Below are 10,011 nucleotides of genomic sequence, written 5' to 3' on the forward strand. Positions count from 1 at the left end.
TTTGTGCTGTAGCTCAGGACACTGGGTGGAAGGTAAAGGACAGCCCAGCCAGGGAGCCATTTGTAAAGAGGTGTCTAAGGGTGACAGAAGTTCCTGCTGTCCCTTCTGCACAGGAAGAGCTGGAAATCCTTCATTTGTTGAAAGATTTCTTCAATAACTGACTCAAGTCCCTTCCAGTAAGCATTCTGCTGTCCCAAAGTCTCCCTTCACTTTGCTGCTGGGAGGGGAGAAAATCCAATTCACTGCTTATTGTTACCACTGTCTTTTTCTAGAGGAAACAGACTGTCCTGTGTTGTGGACATGATTTTCTGAACCTGAGAGAGTTTTAGGCTCTCAGGGGCTGATCTGTTTCCCAAGGGAGAGTCTTTTGGGAAAATTCTCTCTCTCAAGGACGTTGTGTTGTGTAAATAAGTTTTTGGTTCTCAAAATAATGACACAGATGTTCTGAGAGTGTTTTCCTCTTGTCCCACCAATGGGATAAGGGAGGTGTTGTTCCTCGTACCAATCAGCTTAACCTGTATCAGAACACTTTATAAAAAGGGTTGAAAACTCTGAAATAAGGGCTTTTTAGCCTCCTGAAAATAAACCTCGGCTGTTTGCGATAAGAACCCTTGCTTCATTCATTGTGTCCACTAGAGACACTGAGTCACAACCAAATGTATGACTTTATTATTGCTGCAGCAGTGATGAAGCCAAACCACAGCAAACAGCAAGGAACAGTAAGCCAGGACAGAGATAAATCCAGCCCATAAAGTCATGTTTAGCTCATCCACTCACCAGTAACTTGGAGATTTCTTTTGTCCCTGACTCTTGCCTTTCCCGTGCACGTATCTCTCTTTTAAGCACAATCTGGAGCTTTCCCCATCCCCAGAGATAAACAAGCCCTGGCTGGACACCAGATGCCCACTAAGCCTCTTGGAAATGCTAAGACGGCATCCACATGGAGCAATCCATGAGGTAATTCCTTAGACTGATCCCCTCCTGTCAATGGCTTTTTTCACAGCGTGGGCTCTGTAAGTACATAGGAAGACAATTCCAGCCCTGAGAGATGTAGGAACAAATCTGTAGTCATTCTGACCATTTTCTCTTTGGGGATGCATCCTGTGCTTGCAGCCATGTGTTTTGTCCAGGTCTGATCCACAGGCATAAATTCTGGGATGGGACAGTTTACCTGCCTGCTCTACCTGAAATGGCATTAAAAAAGTTCTGACAATTGCTGTAACTTGTAATACACAGTGAAATTTAGAAAATCCAGATCAAGAGTCATATTCTTTCTGAACAGGTAACAGCAGAAGGATTCTCCCTAGAAAATCTAAAACAAAGTCTCTTAATATCAGAAACTAAAAATCCTCTTTTACAGTGATAATTGAAGCCATTTGTTGCAAGAAACTTGAACCTGAAATGAAAACAGAAATCCTAGCCATATACTTCCTTGGGGAATTTCAGCTTACAGACAGGAAGCAAACACTTTCTACAAATCAAACCAATAGCAGGTTTCCTGAAAAATGTAACTCGTTTCCACATGCTTGCCACCAAGAACTATTTTTAAACCTCACTATGAAAAATTGCAGGTCAGTGTTGTTTTACAGAAGATCTGAAAATTCCCAGCAACTGGTATCCATCATCTGGTAATGAGGTAATTTTTTTTACATTTTTCACTCTTTGTTGTCATTCTGGCCTCACCAAACAACTTTTTCAGTTTTTTGCTACAGCTTTAGTACTTCTGTTATGTGGTTTTAATGAGGCTTATGTGCAACTCTGAGTCCTTAGGGAAAAAAAAAAGTAAAAAAAAAATAAAATATAGCTGTTGGAGGAAAATTGGAGGTGCTTTACTCTCTGCCAGTACACTGGCTGTATTCAGAAGCCACTGCTGCTGTTTAGAAGGCAGGCATCTGGCCTATCTCCAGAGCAGCATTTCTGGCAGCAGCAGGAGCATATCAGCACAACTCTGCCTGGTGCAGGTTTGGTTGTGAATGGGTCAGTCCAAACAGCAGTAACAGCTTCTGATGGTCTGTGCCAAGGATCACACCAGCAAATAACAATCCTCCCGGTCCTTGACCACTAACCATGAGGCAGCAGTGCTCGGAATTGTGCCCTGAGGCCCAAGAAGGACACTAGGATCCTGGAAAGCACCAGGAAAAGCACTGCCAGCAGGTCAGGGAGAGGATCCAGCCCCTCTGCCCAGCCCTGTGAGGCACATCTGGAGTGCTGTGTCCAGTTCTGAGCTCCTCTGGACAGGGGGCCAGGGAGCTCTGGGAGCAGGGCCCAGCAGAGGCTGCAGAGATAAGAAAGGGCCTGGAGCACCTTGCTGATGAGGAAAGGCTGAGGGAGCTGGGGCTGTTCAGCCTGGAGCCCCAGCTGAGAGGGGCCCTCAGCCCTGGGTGTCCCTTTCTGCAGGGAGGGCTCCAAGCAGGGCCCAGGCTCTGCTCCCTGGGGCCCAGCAATGGCACCAGAGCAACGGGCAGGACCTGATGCCCAGGAAGTTCCACCTGGAGACAGGAGGAAGAAATTCTTTGCTGTGCAGAGCCCGAGGCCTGAACAGATTGTCCAGAGAGGCTGTGGAATCTCCCTCAGTGGAGATATTCCAGAACCGTCTGGACTCACTCCTGCGCCCTGGGATGGCCCTGCTGGAGCTGGGAGGTGGGACCAGATGAGCCACTGTGATCCCTTTCAGCCTGACCCGTTCTGGGATTCTGTAACACAGCATTCTCCACTTCTGCCTCAGCATTTTCTTTTTCTGTCTGCTTTATCATTTACGCATTGCAATATATAGAAGAGTCAGAAGGTGCTTTTTGTGTGTAACAAAGACACTTTAACCAAGAAACCAAACATGTGGAATTTAAGGGTATGGGTGCAAGTTGCTACATCTGCTGAGCTACTGTTCACTAGATAGACCACACTCAGTAAAATCCATAAATTGTGTGTTCAAAAGTTTAGGCAATGGTAAGTGCGGAGTGATGCAGATTAGCTGAAGACTCTTCAATGAGGGATGAAGAAAGGCAGCACCATCATGTGTTGGAGCTCCAGGCACAGAAAATGTCCCTTTATGTGTGCTGACAGGATCAGACACTTGAGAGAACACTGGGCTTAATTTAAGACCATGGAGAAGGCTTCTAAAACTAAGTAGAGACACTGGGAATGTGAATGTGTGAGTTAGATAAAATTTTATTAAGCCACTGGATGAAAAATTTAGAGTGAATTTATAGTAGTGAATGAGAGACAAGATGGAGGTTCTAGGGTGTTGGCTTGTCTCTGCCTTTCTTCCTTCTTCTTCGTGGTTTTGGGTGGTACTGGGGGATTGGATAGAAAAGTACACAGTGTGGAACACAGGTGTCTAGTTATTGGGTTAAAAGTAAAAATAAATTAGTTGGCATTTGATAATTGGATAGTTTATGCTTAAAAGGCCTTGTGGACAGAGCTCTAGGTCGCCATTTGTAGTTTGTTAGATTAGTGTTTAGAAGTGCTCACTGTCTGTGAGAATGGAATAAAGATAAGAAAAATAAACATCCTAAATCTGAACATGAAAGCTGTCTCTCTGCTCGTTAATCCCAATCCTGGGGAAAGAACTGGACACTCTTACAATCATGGTAGAGAACATGCACGTGATAATCCCCATGACTGTGTGATTCATGCTGTGGGATATCCAGGACATCCTGCTGGTCAGAGTTGGATGCTTAAATTTATACTCCAGGGAGAGCCAGTCCTCAGAGGGAGGTGACAAGATTGCACTGAAAGCAGTGCAACAAATGCCAGCAGCAGCAATGTGACTCCTGCCCTAGGAGCTGCATTCCCACATGGCAGGCACAGTCTCCTGTCTGTCACCTTGCCAGAATGATTTATCCATTAAAGAACAGCTGCGTTCTGCAAAGGTCACTGATCAGGTGTTGGGTTGGGATTCCTGAATTACACTTTGCTCTTGATTCTCTCTGGGAGGCTTTCCAAGTTGGTGAGGATTGGATTCACAGCAGCCTTGAGGAAAAGCCGGGCTGGAATCAAACTCCTGAGTCGTGTGCCTGAGGTGTCCAGTGCAATGGATCATTGCAGTCAGATGGGCCAGAGCTTCAGGGTCTGGACAAGGATTTTGGGAACAGCATGTTCTGAAGGAGCAACAGAGTGATTGGGGAAACAAAAAAGTGCTTTTCCAATCTCTCCTACCATCTGATGCTTGGTTGAGCCATAAATATGTTTTAATACAAGGCTGCTGCATCTCAAGTACTTTGCTTGATTAGGAGGAAAGCCCAAATGTCTTAACAATTGCAGTATCATTCTGCTCAAATATTCCAGTGAGTCATAGTTTGTACTTCACAGAGCCCCACTGCACCTCCAGAGAAATTTGAGGTGCTTATCTTCAAGATCAGCAGACAAAATGTGCATAAAACAAGCAGGGGACTGGTGGGACCCCCAAAGGCTTTGAAAGCCCTTTCCATTTCAGACCAGTTGTGGGGATCTCTTGGGAATGCTGGGAGAAGATTGCCTGTGCAGACCCAGCAATCCCAAAAGGAGACAGAGTTTAGGAGAAATATCCCTTCCTCAACAAGCAGCTAGGTGCCATCTTCCTCAGCCATTTCCCACATTCCTGATTATTTTTGACTTCTATTCCTTTATTTTTATCTTTTTGCTTCAGAGTTTTTCTTCTGATCTTGCTGATCCTCCTTTAGCTTTTACATAATTTAAAATTATATAAATGGTGTTTAGGATAATCTAGAACACTGAAAAGGATCCCAGGTTGCAGTAATATCCTGGCATTGTTTTAAAGGACAGAAATGAGGGCAGAAGATGGAATAAGAAGACACATCTGTCCTGGACAGACAGTGCTGGTTTTCTTTGCCAAAAATGCAACCTTCAAAAGGAAGACTTCAGGAGAGAGATCTTGGATATGGAAAAAGAATACTGTTATGTAAACTCTAAATATAGTGAGAGGAAACCAGAAGCAGGGGTGGCATGTCTGGGGAGCAGAAGTATCTACAGGCAGATTGTCCTTCTGCCTGTAGATACTTGATGTAGTTTACCCCATCTGCAAGCAATTTGTGCACTAATGCAAAAGTCTGTTCTGGGGATTATCACTTTACCCCTCATGAGGTTTTGTCTTACCAATCAATTTTGACTCAAATCCTTGCCAATGGCTCTGAGAAGCAAAGGACTATGAAACCACTGACACTCCAGGCTGAAAACAAGCTCATAATCACACCTTGAGATGGCTACACCCAGGAAACTCTAAATGTTTCCAATTCTCTGTCAAGAAAGAAAGAAATGTGAAGCAACATATCCCCTCCCAATATTTATGTCTGCAAATGGAATGGATAATTGATCACAAATACTGCAACAAAAAAACATCCACCCATCCCTCAGTCTCATATGTCATTAGGCTCTATAAATTTATGTGTCTTCTCTGAAGAAATTACAGAAAATTACTGAGTTTCTGGACAATTATTCCCTTATGATCAAAAGTAGGCTCAAATCACTCTTTTGGGTTTGAGAAAAGATTCAATGTCTTTGTAACTGAAAGACTGCAAAATCAAATGGTTCTCCAGACAGTGACATCTCTTCCTCTACCAGAAATACTTTAAGAGAATGAAATAGTCTCTGTAAGGTTTCTATTTGAAAAATTCTGATTTGACAAAAAGGTCCCAAACATGAAACTTGATTTTCAAGTTTAGGCAAAGCTAAATAGCTTCAATTTTCATTCTTCCTTTAATTGCATTTTCTTCTCTGAAATTTCAACCACATTGTTTACTTCAGTGCAATCCCAAACAAAGCTTTATTTATTGAGATGAAACAGAACCATTTGCAAAAACAGTATTTCTGACTATAAAATGTTCTTTGTGTTCAAAGAAATGTTAATGTTTGGACCAACAAATGACAAATAGATGAAAACAGCCAAGTTTCCAGTAGTTCTTTGCAATGAAATATCTTTCACATGTTACATAAATTGCAAAGGTACAGCTATGCTAATTTGTTCCTTCATTCCACTAAGAAATTAAAGGAAAGAACAGGTGAAAATATGACAGATTTACACAAGACTGTGCCTGTTCCTGGGGGAAAATCAAGTTGGATATCTGGAGCATGTGTGAAGGGAATGGAGCTGGGGAAGGTTCTGGAGCCCCAGGAGGGGCTGAGGGAGCTGGAAAGGGGCTCAGCCTGGAGCAAAGGAGGCTCAGGGGGCCCTTCTGGCTCTGCACAATCCCTGCCAGGAGGGGACAGCCGGGGGGGTCGGGCTGTGCTCCCAGGGAAAAGTGACAGCCTTAAGTTGTGCCAGGGAAAGTTTGAATTGGATATTAGGGGAAATTTCTTCATGGGTGTACTAGTTTGGAAACAAACCAGCAGGAGATTCCAAGTCAGAACTACAATTTAATAGGAAAATTGAAATAAAGGCAGAAAACACTGGCTTAAACTGACAGAGTCAGGACACAACCTAGCACCCTGTTGGTCAGGGTATCAGTCCCATTAAACAGTGGCTGCAGTCCTGCTGGAGTGATGGAAGTGGTTCTGTTGAAGCAGTGATCCTGTAGGAGGGTCAGATCTTTCTCTGAAGGTCCCGTGGTGGTTATGGAGGTCTTGTCCCCTGGGAATCCAGCAGGCAAGGCTGCCTGTGGTGTTCCAAACCTCAGATTATATCCAGGTAGGAATGCTTGGCTCCTTCCCCTGGGCAGAGCATCTGACAATGGGAAGATGTCATTTTATCAGTCCTGCAGTGAGGCCTGATGGCTCATTAGCAGAAAATATCCCTAGAGGGACCTGTCAGGGATGAGTCATGGAGGAGGTAAAGAACACTGCCCCACCTGTTTTTAACAGCTCAGGAGGATGGTGATAGAATACAGACTTGTGGTTACATCTTACACCGAGCTGAAGACAATGGGAAGGGTGGTAAGGCATTGGAACAGCTGCCCAGGGAAACAGTGGAGGTGTTCAGAACACATGGATGTGGCACTTGGTGAACAGTGGTACTGGGTTAACAGCTGGGTTGATGATCTTGGATGTCTTTTCCAGCCCCAGTGGTTCAGGTTCTAGTTTGTTTAAGGAAGATAAGGGAAGACACAACAAAGTGAAAGGCAGCAGGCTGCAAACAGATGTTTTCTTACCTCAGTGATACAGATTGAAAGTCATAGACGTAGAATAAAACTGTAGTTAAGAACTGAAGAGCATCCAGAAAAGGGCTAGAGAGTCATAAGACTAACAGGAATATTTGTGTTTACCAAGAAGAGGACAGACATTGAGAAGCTGACAAAGAAATTCTGACCCTCTCCAGGTGTCAGCATGAAGCTCCTCAGACCTGGTGATAACACCTGAGTCCCTGGCCCAGGGCACAGAGCCCACTTCATGTGTTTACAAGTTATGTGCCAGCTGACCCTTATGCACTTTTCCATTTCTTCAGATAAGGAAAAAGCATCTCCTCACTATCTGTATCATTTCCTGGCTCACTGATTTTGCAGTAGCAGTAGTACTAAGGTATAGTCTGGATTTCTTTTTTAGAAGAAATCCTATAAAAGCAGGTGGGTGTTCTGTGCTTTGTTGGATGCACTTAGGTTTGGTCAGGTTATTCAGAGCAAAATGGGAGACATAAAAGAAACTCCTCTAAATTAGTTCTGTGCAATTTGGAGAGAAAAATTTATTTTCTGTTTCTGATGCAGAAGTCAGAGGATTGAGAACAGAGGCGTGTAGTAAAAATGGCACACACTGGGATAAAAGAAGTTAAGACCTGTGCACCACCTGAGATTACCCCAAACATTATATGGAAATGGTTTCCTCTTCAGTGCCCACTCATTCTTAAAAGTACATGTTTGCCCACACCAAGACTTATTAATCTTATATTTCAAAAGAATGAAAAAAGTGGCCTTTATAGCTTAACAAAGAACAAAATCAACATATTATATACATTAGATATTACCTACAAAGGATGTATCAGCCTTCCCTCCATGTTTATTAAAAATTTTAGGATGTAATATCACTCTTAGTTGACTTTTTGGTTTTAATGCAGTTGGCATGGCATGAGTATGGCTGCAGGAAAACACATTTTGATTCTTGCAATGTGTGAAGGAAATACACAAGAGGGGATGAAAACATCAACATTAACTGAGTAAATCTGCAGTAGAGTTCATCCTTATTCACTGGGATATAGCACCTGGAAGCACATGGAATGGTTGGAAGAGATATTAAAGATCATCCAGTGCCACCCCTGCCATGAGCAGGGACACTTTCCATTATCCCAGCCCTGTCCAGCCTGGCCTTGGGCACTTCCAGGGATCCAGGGGGAGCCACAGCTGCTCTGGGCACCCTGTGCCAGGGCCCCACTTCCCTCACAGGGAACAATTTCTTACACCTTTATCTGTAGGACAGATTAATCAAGAGCAAAACCTTATGGAATCAGAACAATAGCAGATGAAAAATATTGAACCCTGGTAAATCACCCAGTGGAAATGCCCCCAGTCATTAGACCACTGTCTCCCTCATGAGAAGACAAAGAGCCTAGAACTAGATGCACTGATATATTACCTCTGCACAGCTCTACTGCCACAGGAAAGTGCAGATTTTTGAAATCCAAGTCTTTACAGGAAAGAAAAAAAAATGAGAGAGCAAAAAATGGATGGTGAAAAAAGGAAGAAAGGAAGAAACAGAAAAAAGGAAAGACCAGACACATTTTTCTGTAATGAATGTAAATCTCAGCAGATTAGAGAATCTAATGAATTCCTCGGAAGGAGAAGAAAGAAAATTTCTGGGTCCTTAGAAACGAAGATGGGAAAAAGAAACCCAACTGCAAAGGCTTCTCTCTCCCCCTAAACCCTGCTGCTCTCCACACCTCCACTCCTCATTTCCCAAGCCTGGTACCTCCAGTGCCTCAGCCCCTTGGCATGCAAGGGATGTGAATGGAAGTGACATTTCTGTTCCAAGTTTCCAGTGCTCCCTGCCTGATTTGTGGTCCTTTTACAAGCCTAAAAAGTTAACATCCAAAAGTGGACTAAGGAGCTCTTTGCTCATTAAGGTTTAGCCAGAGTGTCCTGGCACTGTGGCTCTGCAGTTCTGGTCCTGCTTCCCACAGGCTTATTCAGGATAGAGCCAGGGCAGGCTCAAATCCCTGGAGTAGAAATAATCCCCTTCCACATTCCACTTTAGCACAGATCCAGGGCAGGCACCGGCTTTCCTAGGCAGTGTCAGGATGCCACAGGGGCACCATGGGCAGGGTAGGAACCATCCATGGGTGCTCAAGGGCTCAGCAGGGCTGGGGCTCTTTAGGCATTGAGGCTCTGCTGGTGGTGGTTCTGCCCCATATGGCTTTTGTGGTTTATCTTTAACAGTTCCATTTAGGTAAGAAACAATACATAAACTGGGTACATTTTTGCCAGCTTTCATTGAGATTTTAGCTGAGAATTTCTTGCCTGAGGTACAGGACAGAAACAAACAAACAAAAAATTAAATCTAGCAAATGTGCCTATAATTAGACATATTTGAAATTGAGAAGAATGGGGAAATAAGGAAACATAGCTTTCTAGTTCATACTGTGAGAATTCATAAAGGAAAACTGAATTTAAGGCATTGAAGTTAAGACCTACACAGGCTCCAATAGTTTAGCCAGCCTCTTTCAAATTATGACCTTAATTTTTACTCAGCTGACTCCTGAGACTGACAGGATTATTTGCTCTTTTGGGGACCTTATTGTGCAGTTTGAAATGTGAAGGCTCTCATTTCATATTCCCAACTCCTAATTTTGCAGCCAGCAGAAAAAACTCCAATGATCAGTTACCCAAGTGGGATTCTGAGACAGGGACAGATGACAATGACCTGGACTGTGACCACAAACAGGTAGGACTTTACTACTTGCCAGCACAGGACTTTCGCTCTGTTTGTACTTGAAATTTCTTCTTTTGAGGGGGTAAAAAGACAACAAAAAAGGAGAAACTGAGAACCAGTGGAAGGAGAAAAAAATATCATAACCCTAAGGTATGCCATAACCTTCAAGGAGATACTCCCCCATGATTTTTATTTGAGTTGCACAGGTCAGGGCAATAGTCTTGAATT

Source organism: Cyanistes caeruleus, chromosome 16 (assembly GCF_971803275.1).
Source record: "Cyanistes caeruleus chromosome 16, bCyaCae1.hap1.1, whole genome shotgun sequence".
Lineage (NCBI taxonomy): Eukaryota > Metazoa > Chordata > Aves > Passeriformes > Paridae > Cyanistes > Cyanistes caeruleus.